This window comes from Oreochromis niloticus, linkage group LG22, assembly GCF_001858045.2.
Source record: "Oreochromis niloticus isolate F11D_XX linkage group LG22, O_niloticus_UMD_NMBU, whole genome shotgun sequence".
Lineage (NCBI taxonomy): Eukaryota > Metazoa > Chordata > Actinopteri > Cichliformes > Cichlidae > Oreochromis > Oreochromis niloticus.
The window spans coordinates 27,302,664-27,319,427 of record NC_031985.2 but is presented as its reverse complement, the minus strand read 5'-3'; the positions used below and the strand labels follow the sequence as shown (position 1 = coordinate 27,319,427).

The window sequence follows — 16,764 nt, the reverse complement described above, 5'->3', positions numbered from 1 at the left end:
CTTGCTAAAGAGTAATAAGGACCATTAGTGTGTAAATACTACCCCGTACTGTGAGTCCTTTATTATGTTTCTTGATGGAAAACAAATAGAATAACAAATGACCCTAGATGCATGTTACTGTGAATCAATATTCTACTATATGTAAGGTAGAAATTCTTCCCATGAGAACAGCAACGGAGAATATTCTGGCCTCACATCCCCCCATTGCTGGATTTAGCAGGATCACTCACTGTATGATCTCTTTTCTAAGTCAACCATGGTGCCTTTTCCCCTGCTACTTGGAAAAGCATGTTTCAAAAGCAAGTGGAGAAAACTGTAATTCATCCAAGGACAAAAACCCTTTGGGACAGTAATTAGGTGGATTAGGTAAAGAAAAAAAAAGACTTTGGATATGCATTTAGGAATGTCTGGATAACAGGAAAGGAAGAGGTAGCGGGTATCGTTAAGGGACACAGAACAAGTCACATGGGCTGCATATGGATTAAAAGTCTCTCTGAAATGTAACACAGAATTCAGAAACATTTAGTCAAACTGCCAGAGTGACAATCAACCATCATTAAATGAGCATAAATTATGCACGAGGGAGCTTTTAAGAAACTATTCTGACAGTTATATCAGAAATAGAAGGCATACAAATGCAAAATCATTTGTATGCCATTTGTCAGTAACAAAAAAAAGTAGCACTGCTTCATAAATGCGTTATGTAATGGTAGATAAGTTTCTTCAGAGGAGATGTTCATACATGTTGACAAAGTATCCGGTTATATTAATCCCAGTAAAGACATAGTTGATGCCCTTAACTCTGTAATGAGTGAATAAGCACAGTGATGTTGTGATGTGAATGAGGTAGACTATCTATGGGCACTAACATGACATGGCTTTAAGTAGGTCGATGGGATGGGGAGAGATGACTTTAAAGAGATCATTCTGATAAATAGACCTGATGAGACTGGATGGTTGGGTGTTCTCTCCACTGGGTAAGCGAGTTGGGCCGTCACGGTGGTAGTTATGCAGCTCTGATGAAATGGAAGGGATTATGACATTAAGTTGGGCAAGCGTCTTTGACTTTGAGGGAGGTTTTGTGCTGCAGCTTTAAGTATGTGTGCGCTCTGGTTCAAAGTGGAGGGAGATGAAAATTTGATGAAATCATTTATATTGAGCACTGGCCAGTCAGTATCATCTTTCATGTTTTGGAGGTTCATATTAGATTGCAACTACAACAGTTAGCAATGAAAATTCCTCAAAAGGCTTCATTACAACATTTTGAATTACTGTGTGATTTCTGAGGGACATCGGTCGGATGTTTTGAAAGTGGGAACAGTTTCCTCACTGGGCATAGAAAGTATCTGCCGCAAAAGTCATTACAATGTACAAAAGTAAATGTTGACCTGATGTGTTTGAGAAGGTTCAATTGCATCCATCCTCTAGTCAGTGTTTTGCCACCTAGCTTAATCAGTTAGTGCAGAGGTTAAAGAGATGTCAAGTAGACACGCCATTAGATGGCTGTTAAAGTTAAAATCACTGCTATAAATATTTTTCTGTCCCTGCTAGAATGCTAAGGAAATGTCCACACACACAAATTTTTAAAAAAAGGATTGTGAAAAATATCGCCATCCACATGAAAATGCAAAACACTCTTTGGAGGATGATCCAGAGCATTTAAAAACCAGGAAAGTCAGAAATGGCAGAAAAAAGGATTTCAAAGATTTTTTTCTTGACATTGCAGGACACAATCTCAATTTCTCAATAAAAAGAGTTTCTGAAAATCATAATCCTGAAAGGATTTTTTTCAGAGGGTTAATTTTCAGTGACTTAAAATGCTGTTTACGTGTTAAGGAAAGGTTCAAATGGATTGAAAACGCTACAATTACCAAAATACCTGTGTACATGTGGGCATAAAAGGTAAAATATATGTTTTCTTAAGCTTTGATCACCAGTAAACAGAAGCTGTGTTATACAAGCTACTGTGGTATTGTAAATATGTGACCTCAGTGACCCTATGTAGCTGAAAGTGTGTATTTACTGTAGGTTAAGATTTAATGTAACTTCCAAATCTGAAAAATGAATCCAACGCAGAAGAACCTTAAACTGGCGCTGTTTTTAATTGCACCTCCTTAAATTACTCCACATTATTTAAGAAGAAAACTATCTTCCTTAGTCTATCATCTCATTACACTTCCCTAACAGGTTTATGATCTTAGGTGATAACCTTCAATATTGCTTATTTCAGAAATTTTCATTCCTTTTGGACTAAAATATGAAAAAAGCAGGGTTTAAATTTAGACACAACATCTAGCTTCATAAAAAGAGATAAGAGACAAAAATTACTGCTGAATTTAAGGCTTCAAAATGAGTGTCCCCGAACTAAAGGATGTCATCATAATGGTTATGTCCATCTTTTATAACCAGTTCATAAAGCTAAAAGTGGCCCCAGATCCTAAATAAATAGTAAATAAAGATTTAAAGAAATATGCATAATCATATTAACAGTCTTCTCACTTATATCATCATAACCTTTTCTTATGACTATATTTGTTAATTTTATGAAACCATACGGCTCACTGGGAATAATAACAACTAATTAGCATTTAACAAACTGATGATATTCAAAACAAATGGTTGAAAAAGTCACTTTCCATGACTGAAAGAGCGACAAACCATTATTGGAGCGTGCAGTTTTAACCTGAAGAGGTTTTGTGACACCGTAAAAACACTTAAGTAATAGTGAAATTGCTTTTATGCTGACAAAATAGCTTGACAGCATCAGTGACGTAGCAGTCTAACCATGCTCATGATCCTTCGCAATTCATAGATTATTATAAGTTATATGTCTAAAGTACAGAAAAGAAAGTGATACATTTTCTTATAATTTGCTGGTTATATTGCACAACTTTTGGTTGTATTGAACTTATAAAAATAAAAATTCAAAGAGAAATCAAAGAGTCAAATTCAAGGAAAATCAATCTGGTTCAAAACCAAATCAAAGTGCTTAAGTTTGACTACATAGGGGTGATAGGAGAGCCCTAACCCTGCCTTCCTGATGTGGGTGTCGACTAACAAGATCATATTCTCCGTATTCATTACACAATCATCATCTAACAGGATACTAGTATGCAACATGTGTAGCAAAGTGATATTTCAAGCTATCACATCATTTGGTGTTTCATGAGGGTTATGCTGTAAAAATGAAAAAGTGCAAAAGATTGACAAATGTGATCTTGAGTTTGATCCCAGTTTGGGTGAAGACCCATTAGGTGATCACTGCATGTAAGTTTCACTAGAATATGACGAATAATTTGGCAGGAGTGGTGATTCTCATGGCCGGACAATAGATGTCACGCCAAGGCATAAGCTCAACAGGCTTTTGGCTTGACGAGCTAAAAATGTAAGAAATTGCTTGAAAGCTTGGCTACAACACACTCAGAGGCAATCTGACAGGGAAGGAAGACAAGCAGAGAAGTGCAACCATACCAAGAGGGCTGACTGGATAATTCAACAGAAGTGATAGTAATCAAGGTGGTGCAGGGGGGGCAGGAAATTAAACAAAGCCAGGAATGAAGGGCGTGAGAAATTTCAAAACAGAACAGAGACAAACTGTGACACAGCCTATTCCCTCGGAGGATTTCTGAGGACAGGCTTCAGGTCTGCATTTCAAAGGGTGATTTAAAAACCAACAATGTGCACCAACAATTCCAAAACCATCAGTCTTTAAACAACTTTATCATATATTTACAAAACTGACCAATCAATCAAATCCTTTAGAAATCAAAGCATAGGTTTAAGCTTATACTAGCCATACTATTGCATTATATGTAATAGTATGTCAAGAATACTCTGTAATGACAATAGTATGTTGCTGTAAGTTGATTTTCTGTCTTCAAATTAGGCATTTAAAAAAAAAATACAGACATTTTGGTGACTTATGGAATAATCAACACATCACTGACAATAGAAGATAATAATAATTATTAGCTGCAGCCCTAAATGCAACACAGTCCTGACAAGACGTAGTTTATAACCATGAGGCATCACATTTAAATGCCACCATAGCGTGACACACACCACTGCAGGCATGTCCCCTGGGTGTTTAAAAAAAACGGTAATCATACTGAGTTAATTGTCATTAACTTGCTTTCTCTTCATAATAAAGTCAAAGGCATTTTCTAGGGAGAGCCACTCGGGGGGATCTGTCTGATGACCAATGCAGGACAGTCCTGGAGAGAAATCGCTTTGTAATTAGCCACATGTAGTGCTTTGCAGTAACAGCTGTAGAGTCACACAAATGAATGCGAGACTCAACTCTCCCACAGGTTTCATGAAGCGATACTAAATCCAGGGTCATATGTGGTCAATGGCTGCTGAGAAATCAGCATGCTAAAAGCCAAGTGAGAAAGGAGAGGGGGAAAAAATAGGAGAAAGGCACACTGAGTTTTACAGTAATTTCACCTCTTTTTTTTCTGACCTGCATAATCCTTTTAAGATTTATGACAATCTGTCATAAATCTGGCTGGGTTATGTCTTGACAGTGACTTTCATCAACTCTTTCTTTTTCCATTTGTTATGCCTTTTTATGACATCATTATTGAGACAGAGACAGCAGAAAAGTTTGAATTTATTAAAAAAAATATTTTAGCTTTAATAGATGAATGAATTAATCAGTTAACCGTATAGCATAGGGGGGTTTAAAAAAGAAAACAGTGGTATCTGATTTTATTTAAAAATATTCTAAAATGTTCAGTGTTAAAATCAGAATATACATAAAAATGTGCCAAGCTGCTTGTTTTTCAGGGGGAAGTTTTATCATTCACATTAAATGGCACACATGTCAGTGGGGCAGGCTTTAGCAAATGCCATTAAAACAATATAAACAGATGGAAAACTGGCTGTGCTTCCATTTGGAAGCTAATTTTGTTCTCGGCATTTTAAATAATGTTACTTTGATAAAATGGTTGGCAATCAGTTGTAAATGTTCCCCCAGTTACATATTTTGATGAATACTTGATTTGAGGAGCGTATCTGAAATTTAAAAAAAAAAACTGTAGTAGAGCCAAGCGAGTGCAAACAACTGAACTGCATTCTGATCGCAGTAGGTGTTATGCCTGTTAAATGAAGATGCGCAGTTCAGAATAGGCGCCCGGCTGTTCAATCACCAAACACCCAAGCCTATCTCGAGCTTACAGAGAACATCTCGGGAAGAGAAGCTGACGATTTGAGTTTGGATCTGTGTGTGTTGGCAGGGAAGGATAAGAAGACTGAAGAAGCTATTTCGTTGGCGGACGCCGTGTCGCCTTTCATCGGCTTGACACTCAAAGAGGTCTCTTCTCTCTCTTCCCCCCCTCGACACTCTCCGTCTCTTGAACAAGACCGACGACATGTGCAAATCCCAGAACACAGTTCCATTAAAACCTTTTGGCTGCTGACAAGGCCCCAGAAGATGCTTGACATGTGCCGCCTTCAGGGAGCAAGGCAGGGTTTTAGTCATGTCACCCTATCTCTCTCCCTCAAGTGAAACATAACTCATAGAAATTGTGCTGGCTGATGCTCTGTGAGACTGACTGACTTTATGTGTGTGTACCAAGGCATCGACCCCAGCCAAACAACAGGCAACATCCAAAGATGCATTAAAATATGCAGTCAACTATATTCAGCTGACAGACTTAAAGCATGCGTGCCATAAGAGAAAAATATAAGTTGATTCCAGCCAAAGGTCCTCAAATTCACAAACCTGTGTGCATTTACCATTTCTGACACGTCAAATTATATTCAAATGAAAACACATTTTTACAATACACATCTGTCTAAGCAACAGGGAGGAAACCACAGGCGCTTATGGAAATGTTATTTGCCAAACAAGCCTGCGTTAGAATAGATGTCATGCCGCGTGATAAATAATCTAATCATTCAGAGTATTAAACAGTCCATCAAGATCATTTTTTAAGTTTGTTCATGAGGATGACTGCGTTTGTCGGTGGCAAACATGCATTCATTTGGAAAAATAATGAGCAAAGATTACATTGTACTCTGTGAACTGGCTTACACACACAAATATACATACACAATACCAAACATAAACGCTAAAATTAGAAGATTAATATAATTTAGATTTCATCTAAATAATAGATACATATTTTTAACCATTAAAGCAAAGCCATGCATGAGCTCCATGTAAAACTGCACCTGTCTGAGCGGCCTAAATCACAAAGCTACAGTAGAGAAACAGGCCTCATATATGGATTGTGTTTATTCGTCTTTAATTTTTTTTGCCAACTCCTGAGTTTTGATGTGGCAAATGCATTCAGAATAAGAGTTCAAATCAGTACCATCTTTTTAATTAAAACTGTAAAAATATGCTTCACAGAGTGGATTGTGCAGGAATGAGAGTGTTTCTATAGAGGCAACCCATCACACAGAGAATTCACTTATGTGCTACGAGTATTGCTCTGCCTTTTTCATGCAATGCATAAACAATATGTCACAGCTGTCACATTAACAAGAAACGAGTATGGGTCTTCTGTTAATGTGGTGAATTGCAAGACTTGAGAGAAAACACACACACACACAATCCCACTCATAATGGTATCTGCCAAGAGCTTGTTCTTTAAGGGATCGTGGCCAAAACTGAAGGCACAGACGGCCATCATTAAGCCTGTTTCTCTTTGATTAAGAACTACTTCACAACAAGGAAGAAATGGTCTTCTCTCACAAAGACCCCGTTTTCCCAACTTTCACACTAGCTACGATGTTTAATAGATTACAGACTCGCTCCATTTCCGTTCTCCCAGTTTCCTCTGGACATGTGTAGCTCAGTTTAAGAATATGAAATCAACAGTATTAGAATGTTTTTCTTCTGTAGCCTCAAACTGCTTATCGTACAGCTTGGAAAAAGGGCCAAGGAGTAAAGGCTCCAGGCCACACTGTTTGACTAAAGTCATTGGCATATTATCATGCAAGTAGTGGAACATTAAATTATTATAAATGAAACAAGAAAAATGATATGAAAAGTTAAATAATTGGCAAAGTAAAATGGCAGTGGGTATATAGTGTACACATTCAAAATAATGAACACTAGCAGGGAAAGATTTCAACAAAGATGACATTATAATATGCTTGGATATACCATAATAGTGCATCCACCTATTTTTTTCTTACATGAATGGTTCCTCATATTGTCAAAACCCTCCAACATGTGGTTAAGGCTTCGTTCAAAGCCTCCGGGTGTCTTTAGGTGTGTCATTTCTCACTTTGGATATATAAAAAAGGTTTCCTTTACTATACATGTGGATGTTTCTCCAGAGGAGAAATTTGCCTTGCAAATGGACATGAATTCTTTCTTACTACTGTGCCATCTCTACAATTTAGCATCGCGACAAATCATTTGAGAGCTTAACAATTCTGCTGCGGTTAACTGTTTCTTAAGTTAGGCTATAAACCTCCATTGTGTCCCTTTTGTGAAAAAGATTATGCCATATTTAAGTTATTTGATTATTCAACAGAAAAACACTGTTTTGTTTCATCTGCAGTCTTTTTTATTAATTTTCTTTTAATCTGTAGTTTTCCGTACAGCAGACTGTTTGTATGAATCAGTGTAAATCGGTACACATTTGCTGGAAGTTAGCATTTCTAAAATGAGTTACAACTTCATAAGTCAACCTCTCAGTGTGTGAGTTAAAGTTCATGTGCACCCTCTGAGTGGAACTTACCGTTAGACGCATTACTCATTCTTAGCCTCAAGACTGTCACTTTCTCTGCCGAGACCTACCCATCTATTAACACTTCAGCTGAAAAGCTGCACTTTGTAGAGAAATAAAGAGCTGTGTTGAATTAGGAGCCCTGACATAGTTCTTTATTTGCATCTGGCAAATGGGGTGTCCGTCATTCAGCAAAGAACAAAATTCAAGGTGTCAGGTCTGGTCAGTCCTCAACTGTGTTGCCACAGAAGAAATTTAAAAAAACACAAGAACACTTGCAAAGCACTTAGTCTCCTAACCCTCGAACACTCACTGACTATCTGTTATTGAAAATAATTTAAGACATGATGAACTTGACAAACTTAAGCTCTCTAAAACAGATACATGCTGTAAAAGATGATGAGATGACTTAATCAGCAAAACATATTATAGAAATAACAGGAGTCTTTGGCCTTTTGGCACTGGTGTACAAACTGAAATTTCAAGTTAGTCAAGATGACCCTAATCAAGTCTCATTTTAGCACACCACAAGAGTAGTCTTAATGCTGTATTGATGACAGCAGAGATAATGATCCAAGTATGAGTCATTTGCCATGTTCTGAAGAGCCTGTCCAACACAGATAATATTTGTATTACCTTTAAACAGTTTTGAAATAATAATTATATAGGTGTCCATGCAATAAAAAATGTAGTTATGGGAGCTCTGCACAGCTTCACAAAATAACTGTCATTAACACTCGGACATTATGTGATCTGCAGGCAGCATGGCTTGCATTTATGTCCATCACTTGTTTGCAATCTGCATGTGAGCTACCTTTGGCAAAATGCTAATAAGATGTGCATGAGTCTGTCATACACCATGATAAGCAGAAAAAGAAGCTACTTTCAGCTGCTCCCTTATCGGAAGAGACCGAAACAGTGGGTAGCGCCTCATGTTTAATTTGGCAGAGTTACACCAGATGGCTTTCCTGACACAACCCCAAAGGGGTTTTGGGTCTCTGCCTGGAATGTTGCTGTATATACTGTATGTCATATATGTTGTATAGGGAATAAGACACCAGTGTATATACTGTATACCTGAGTATCATCCAGTGTCAAGCTGGCTAACCATGCTGCTTACGTTACTCTCAGCTGTGAAGCACTAGTATAATTATATGACGTTAGGATTGTGCACTATGCTAGATCATAAAACAATTTTATATTTGATTTCAATCTACAGTTGTAAAGTTTAACTAAATTAGGTTTAGTTAGTTTAGCTCTAATGTAGCTAAATTACTCCAGCCCGCACAGACACCTTAAGTAGATTCTTAATTATTTAGCTGCTGCATCAGCTGCTATTTGACCATTTTATCTGTCCTTAAAAAGACACAGGATTAAATAATGGTGAGATGAGCTTACTGCTGTATTTTGACACATTTGAATGGGATTTTTTTTTTTTACTTTGGTATATTTGAAAAGCTGTGTATTGGTTACAGATTCTGGGATTAATAACTCATAATTAAAATCCTGTAAAAACACAAACAATGCATCTTTCCAAGTTAAAATAATTCAATCTTGAAAATATGAAACATATATGAAAGTAACTGGTTTTAACTTGTCTAAAAGATATATTACATCATGAAATTAAAATTCCTGTTTGACTGAAAAGGTTTTATTAAATAAAATTAGCACTCTATTGGCTAATGTTAGCTTACTTGCTAGCTTTGATAAAGTCTGACACCTAATGGTAGTTGCCTAATCTTTAAAGGCTTCATTGATTCCTTATCTTGTTTCCTCACAAAGATATTGAACTTGATTTTTTTCTTCTTTTTTTGATGGAATTGTGTTGGAAGTTTTTGATAACAGAGATTAACAGACTTTTTAAGCAATCAGTGGCTAGTGCAGCACACTGTTGGTGCTGGAGGGAAGGTAAAAAAAGACCTTGATAATGCTAAAATGATTAATTATTATAATTAGGAGCACACATATGTTTCATCCTATGGATTCTTGCAATAAATCCACCCTGTATTACAGGCTGAGACAACTAAGACTGGCGGGGAAGGTCTAATTTTTAAGTTATGTTGCATTCTAGCCGCACATTGACAGCGAAGCAGTGTTTAATCTGTCAAGAAGTTGCATAGCACATGTTTAAAACAAATGTTAGATTTGTTAGATACATCAGAATCTTTTTATATATTTACGGTATATGCTTTGATACAATTTACTGACAGCGCTGCAGCAACAGATTGACGAAAGATTCACCCAACGCTAACAGTCCAATCATCCTTCAATGTTTAATTAAAATGGAATGCAATATTTTCCCCCTCACTCCAGTGTAAAGAGGGAAAAAAAACAACACAATACCTTCGCCTATATCTCTTGCCAAATAAAAGGCAAACAACAATCATGTGATGGATCGATGAGCAATGAACTGGCCAGAAGCATCTGCAAAGGGTATAAGGGTGAATTGCCAAATGATGATACAGCGACACATTAAGACCAAAGCACTTGGACAATAAAACGCAATCACCACGGCGCAGTCAGATTGCATCCATCCTCCACAAGTTTTTTTTGGGAGGCAATTGACTTTTACACCCACTGGTTTTCATCTCAATCTTTGAAGTGTGTTGCAAAAGAGTACGAGGGAGCAGCAAAAGACACTATCAACCTCTCCTTACCTGCAGCTCTTTTCACCAACTCACAGCAAGGGGCTAATTATAATCTTTATCTCCCAACTGCCACTTCAAAGTGCCCCCATTGACAGCTGCCCATTGATATACAAATCACTGATTGAAAAAGAGGCAGCTGATATTTTCACTTCCTTTTACAAAAAAAAAAAGAAGATATGACAGTATGCTGATGATATTATCCTTTTTCTCATTCATGCATATCCAGATTAAGTGGGAGGCAATGTGGTGGCTGTCAGTGCCGGCTTTTGATAGCAGTTTTTCTATTTACCCATCAAAACACTGAAAAACATCTTCAGTAATGAGCTGTTCCTCCCTCCCGAGCATAAAGACCCCAGCTGTCACAGCACGGAGCGCGTCCTACACTCGTGCCTGCCTACTGTATAGTAGGCTGATGTGTGGCTGATAATGCCATCACGAGGATTAGTGTCTCTGCAGAGAGCAGCCTCACTGCTGTTGTCTCACACCCATCACTTCCACTCTGAAGTTAAAACAAAGGCTCACCATGGAACAGATGACTCAGATCTTATTTTCTTTGATATAAGACTTGACTCAGTGACACTGACAGAACCAGGTCTCGCTGTGCTTGGTGGCTTTGTTTGAATGTATGCATTTCCAAATTCTGTGTGTAGAGGGCTAGGGTGCAAATGCAACTTTTGCATTTGTGCTGAGAGAAATATCATACGCACAAAATGCACACAAGTTAATTCCTGATGTGATTCAGGGTTGTCACATAGTCCTTTTCTTCACTCCATGCTGCTTTGATTTTCTAAGAGGTTATTTTCAGAACTCTTCTCTTGTTTTCCACTTCTTAGCAATATTTTACCCCAAAGGGTTGCAACATTATCAGATGGCTGTCTTTTCAGAGTAGGTGCGGGGAAGTAAGCTACACTTTTCAAAGATGAAAATGGCCTTGTTACAGAAAATTGTTTTTGAGATCATAATGCAGATATATTCCAAATTAGAAATGGTATTTTCACACAGCTAAGCAAGAGCAGCTATTATAAAACCAATAGACACTTTTTTAAGGGTCTATCCATCTCAGTTCTATCATCAACTTCTCTTGCAAGTCTCTTTTCCTCTTTCTCTGATGGATTATCAGCTTTTTTTTCTAGTCCTGTTTATTGGCTGGTATACCCAGAGTAGATTGTGGTGTCTAACGCTGGAGAGTTGCTGCCTTGCATGTTGTTGGTTTTTTTTGGTTTTTTTTGCCTTATCATGATTTATCAGCCTTCTCTAGCCAAATATGACCAGTGAGGATGAAAAACAAGTTGGTTTTTTTTGTTTTTTTGTTTTTTATCAAAACAAGGGTTTGTGACATTGTCAGCAGTGACTACAGATTCTAAATCTCATTTGGTTCATTTTTTATGGCTATAAAAGTGATCTTACTATCTACCTCAAATTTATGCAGAGACACAGCATCAGAGTTTGTGCAGAAGGATTCATCAGGTGAGAGGCATGACCAGGAGAATGCACATTTGTTTTTTCAAACACTCAGTGTTGTGCACTATGAATTCATCCTCTCCAAAAATAATGCTTACATAAATTTTAACTTTAAGTCAGATGAAGTTGAGCTATGGCACGGTTGAGTCATGATCCCGTCAAGAACAGACTTTCCCGGACTTCAAGTGTTTGAGAACTTCACCGTCTGCAATATCTCTTAAAACTGTGAACTTGAAAATGTCAGTTTTAATTAACTGTTTCTGATGCAAAAAACTGCAGATAAACAATGCAAATCAGGCAAACTTCTGGGCTGTGAGAGGAAACCCCCCATTCATGTGGAACCCCACGCGTCTTGAGGGGTTGTTAGGATGTCTGGGTCATTGACCCAGGGTTTTGAGTTTATTATATTATTTATCATTTCTAGTCTTTGGTTTCTTAGAGTTCTGTCTTATGGTTTACGTCTCTGTTCCCTCTGTTGCAGTGCCTGCCTGTAAGTCTGTGTCTTTAAGTTCAGTCTGTGTTATGTTTCTTGTTTTACTTTGAAAGTCTGTGTCTCATGTAAATGCGTCTGGTTTTGCTTCCTTTGTCTCGTTAGGCCTGATTTGCCCCAGCTGTGTTTCCCTCCTGTTACCCATTCCCTGATTGCTTCCTCTATGTATTTAAGCCCTGTGTTTCTCTGTGTCCGTGTCGCGATCTACCCTTATTTTGCTTTGTGTTCTGTCTGTGTAAAGTTTACCTTGGAGTCTCAGTGTTGTTACTTTTTTGGAGTTCAGCATTAAAGCTGTGTTTGAGTTCACGTTTCGTTTCCGTGAGTCTGCATTTTGGGTCCTTCATATCACCACTCCTGCCTGCACACAGCCTTCACATAACAGGGGTGTGATCTGGGGAGCCAACCAGTTAAATTTGCCCCCTTGCTGTTGCTGGTGACTTTTCCATCTTTGGCCTGTGGTTATAACAGTGTGTGGATTGTGACTCATGGACAGTTTCTTGTACACCAAGTGTAGTTTTCAGTCGGAAGCTTAATCATTTGCTACAAGTGACTGTTTTTCTATTTGCATCATTACTCAATAAGAATAATTCAACAAACCAACAAAGTTTGACATCTTCAAATTAAAAATTCATAGAAAGTAAACAAAGATGGATACATGTAATCTGTTTTTTTGGGGGGGGGGGTTTGCATATTAATCCAGAAGATTTAAAATGTTCGCCGGGTTTTCATTGGCTTTATCACAAATATAATCCCAGACATATCCATGGCTATATTATATAAGCAGTCTAAAAGCTAGAGATGTATTGTTCTTCATCCCAAACACACACACACATGCACAAACACTTTGTTCATAAGTTTTATTGTTGTGAGACAGACAGAATAACATCTTGATTTTGTAAATGGATTTTTCTTTTAAAACAGAACATCAACATCAGCTTTCCATTTTGTTCATCATAATCATTAAATTAGTGAAACTCTTGCAATTTTAAAATAAAATTGATTCAATATTATAAAAAGATAACATATATTCTTTTAGAAATAATCAAACAATAGTCAAACAACCAGTTTGATTGTTGGAGAGCTTATTGTCTGTCATTCGGACATTTCTCTCTTCTGTCTTGCTCCCATCTATTTCAGTAGCACTAACTTAGTGTTTTTTTCTGTCCCTCATATGTCAGCCTTAAGAGGAAAGTTAGGCAGTAACAAGCCCAGAACCCATGAAGAGCTGAGGGACACTCCATTTTCCAGCCAGAGGGTAAGTGTGCAAAAGGAGGCAATGGAGTAATTTCTAAAGCTGCTGCTTGACCTCTCGAGGATGAACACAGAACAAAACATAATCTCTGAAGCCACATTTTGGCCTTGTGGCTGTGCTGTTTAGTGCTTTACAGTGCAAGCATGAGAGACAGGGACACAGATAATACAGTATGAGACATCCTAATGATGGTTATTTTATTCATAATGGTAGGGTATATCACTTGTAGCCACAATGACACATTTCACATTTTGGCAGAGCGAGTAGAGATTGAGGTGTCAGGGAAAGAATGAATTATGGGTCACTGTGACAGGAGCTAATCATACTAGTCTCATATAACAACATGTAGGATGATAAAATGGAGGGCAGGACAAGCTGCGCACACACACACACACACACACACACACACACACACACTACCCACAGTCTTCATCCTTACAGATATGCCCGTGGCCGACCTTGAGGATAGACTCTTAATTACAGACTCTTAGGTGCTTTGTTGACTCTACTTCACATGGGGTGTTACTCCTTAATTAAAATAATAAGGCAATTAATTAATTACTACATGGCTAGGGTCACTGCCCATATGATACTGGACTACCACTGTTTTGTCTTATTGCATTGTGTGTTACTTACTGACTTATTTACTGTTGGTGAGCAGTTATGCATTACCAGAAAAAAAATACAATATCTGTGCTTTCTCACACTCCCAAGTACCCCCTCATCCACCCACCACTGCCACCCTTACCATCCCTTCTACTGCTACACCCCCTTTCTTCAAGCATCCCATTTCACCCCCTGTAGCTGAAAGACAGAGTGCCCTTGCAGGGTAATTATATTAGGGTCTGTGATAGGGGATCATAAAACTTAAAGCACTCTAATACCTGGGAATTGGCTTTGGGTCTAGCTGTGTGTCATGCTGTTGGGTTTGATGTTGCATCGGGCCTGCACGCCTCCCTCTGCTCGCCTCTTGTAAATTGTGCCATCGTGCAAAATAAATAGACAGGCAAAACAAATAGTCTTAAATCAACATCTTTGGGAATGTAGCGTGTGCTGCCTTGCTTATTCCAAGGTTTGGTCCCTGAACGCCTGGTTAGGATGATAACATTGAAGTTTATAGCAACATAAAGCCTCCTTTGCCTGGCTGCCACACCTTTTTCTATTGTCCTCCTGAACTATCCTCCCTTCCTCTCACACCTTCCTCACCCATGCCTCCCTTCCAGGGCCAGTAGGTTATATCAACAGAGAGGAACCTTTTTCCCCAGCTATAGAATGGAGATCAATAAATGCTCAAATTATCCTTCAGTTTTAATTAAAGAATACCACAGCAGGCCTACTTACACTCTACCAGGCTCCCCGTCCTTCACCCTCTTCTCAACAGACTCTCTGGATGCTGTCCCTGTGTCCCACACCAACCTTCTCTAACCCTCAGCGCTAATGCCTTCGCTGGCTGCCTTCCTCCACACACACTCACTGACACACCTCCAGCTAAGTGGTCCATGGCGGCCTGTGCACACCAAGGGTGATGGTTGAGTAATGACTATGGATTACTTCATTATCCCTCCCCTAACAGGCTGGTGGGGTGCTTACACAAGGCTGCCTTTAACAAGCTGAATGGAGGGAGGGCAATGCCAAAGGGAGGAAACACTCCCAGTGCTGATGTCCCTGTTGCTGTCATGAATGTTAAACAACAATGCTCGTCTATATGTTCCAGCAGGTACAGTCTTTTTTTGTCATACTGTTAAAACATTTATTCTTTTATCTTCATTGCTCTCACTGCTACTAAAAGTTTTTCAGCAAGGCAAGCAAAGGCTGTTGTCGAAATTTGGTGCCTGTCATAAAAATCACTTCCTGTGATCTATGCCAACCTTCATCAAAAGTCCAATAGCCCAAGTGACAGAGATGTAACGCTGATCAATAGCTTATCATTTGTGGGCAGACAGAAGCTGTTTCATTCTCCAATCAGGGACAAGCAGCAATGAATGCTTTGCCTTTTTGCTTCAAATTACTTTCTGTTTGTATTCCCTGATTAGAGAGTGAATAATAAAGGAATCCAATTGGAAAATCATTTTTTACTTCATGTCTATTTAATGTCGTCTTTTAGTTAAATATTTTTAATTATGTTACATAGATAGCTCATCTCACATGAATAGGCGCTTTATCTGCAGACAAGTGACAAATTAAAAGAAATAAGTTGAAGGCCTCACCTCTTGAGCAAAGATATCCTTTAAAAATCAATTTAAAGTTTAGTTTGAATGGGTATGTTGCCTCTTCTGCCTTCCTCATGCTAAATACTTGACTGGTTTTCATTGACAAATAGTGTGGTTAAGCTGTATTGATCTCAGAGTAGAGCTGCTGCTCCTGCGTGTCGAATGGAGCCTGTTGAGGTGGTTCAGCTTTCTCGCCCGGGGACGCCTCGGGATCCCTCAGGAGGAACTGAAAAGCGTGGCTGGGGAGAAGGACATCTGGAATACCCCGCTTAGCCCACTGCCACCACAACCCGACTTTGGATAAGTGGAAGACAATGAATGTTTATCAGAGTTTGGAAAATGATAACAGCTTCCATTCTTTTGCTTGTTTTTCTCTCTTTCGTAGACACTCAAAGGCTAGACTAGTACCTGATGATTAATTTACCCTGAGATTTGACTGGCACATGGCATTTATCCTGTGGTGAAACATTTCTGTACTGATGAGAATGCGCTCTTCCAGGATGACAACACTCCCATTCATAGGGTTCAATGCATCACTGAATGGTTTGAGGGATTTGAAAATACATTTTGCAGTCAGACAGTTTTGGACTGAAGTGTACCCTTATTAATCAACCACAACCATAATAGCTAATGAGGGAATATCACTTGGAAAATTTAAATTTTATTCCTCCCATAGAGTTCAATCAACCCTTGTTTTTCTTTCTTTTGTTTTTTGTTTTTTTTTACATTTCACACTTGCCTGTACCGTGCCATCAGTTAACCTGGAGCAGAAACACCTTAATAGACGTGGACCAAAATATACTGTATGGCTTTTTTTTTTTAATGTCCATCACACATACATTTGGACCAGATATAAACATAAAACAAAATACTAATTAGGGAATATTATCACATCAGATTAGTTTTCTAACGAACTTTACATGTACCTAACAGGTTTAAATATAACTTCTTAAATTTACTTTTTTTTAAAAAGGCTCAAAGATTTGGTTGCTAAGACGGTTTTGGAAATGATACA

At 38.3% G+C, this 16,764-nt stretch overlaps 1 long non-coding RNA gene across 2 annotated transcripts; it reads left to right on the top strand.

Annotated features, from left to right (window-relative positions):
* Positions 1–12,501: 12,501 nt before the first annotated feature.
* LOC102080984 (uncharacterized) lies at positions 12,502–16,533 on the top strand. 2 transcript variants are annotated; one of them, XR_266409.4, is made up of 4 exons: positions 12,502–12,605; positions 13,466–13,542; positions 15,113–15,256; positions 15,885–16,533. It is a non-coding gene; the product is annotated as an uncharacterized LOC102080984 (long non-coding RNA). The 2 variants fall into 2 exon arrangements; XR_001224733.3 differs by having other exon boundaries at positions 15,860–16,533.
* Positions 16,534–16,764: the final 231 nt, after the last annotated feature.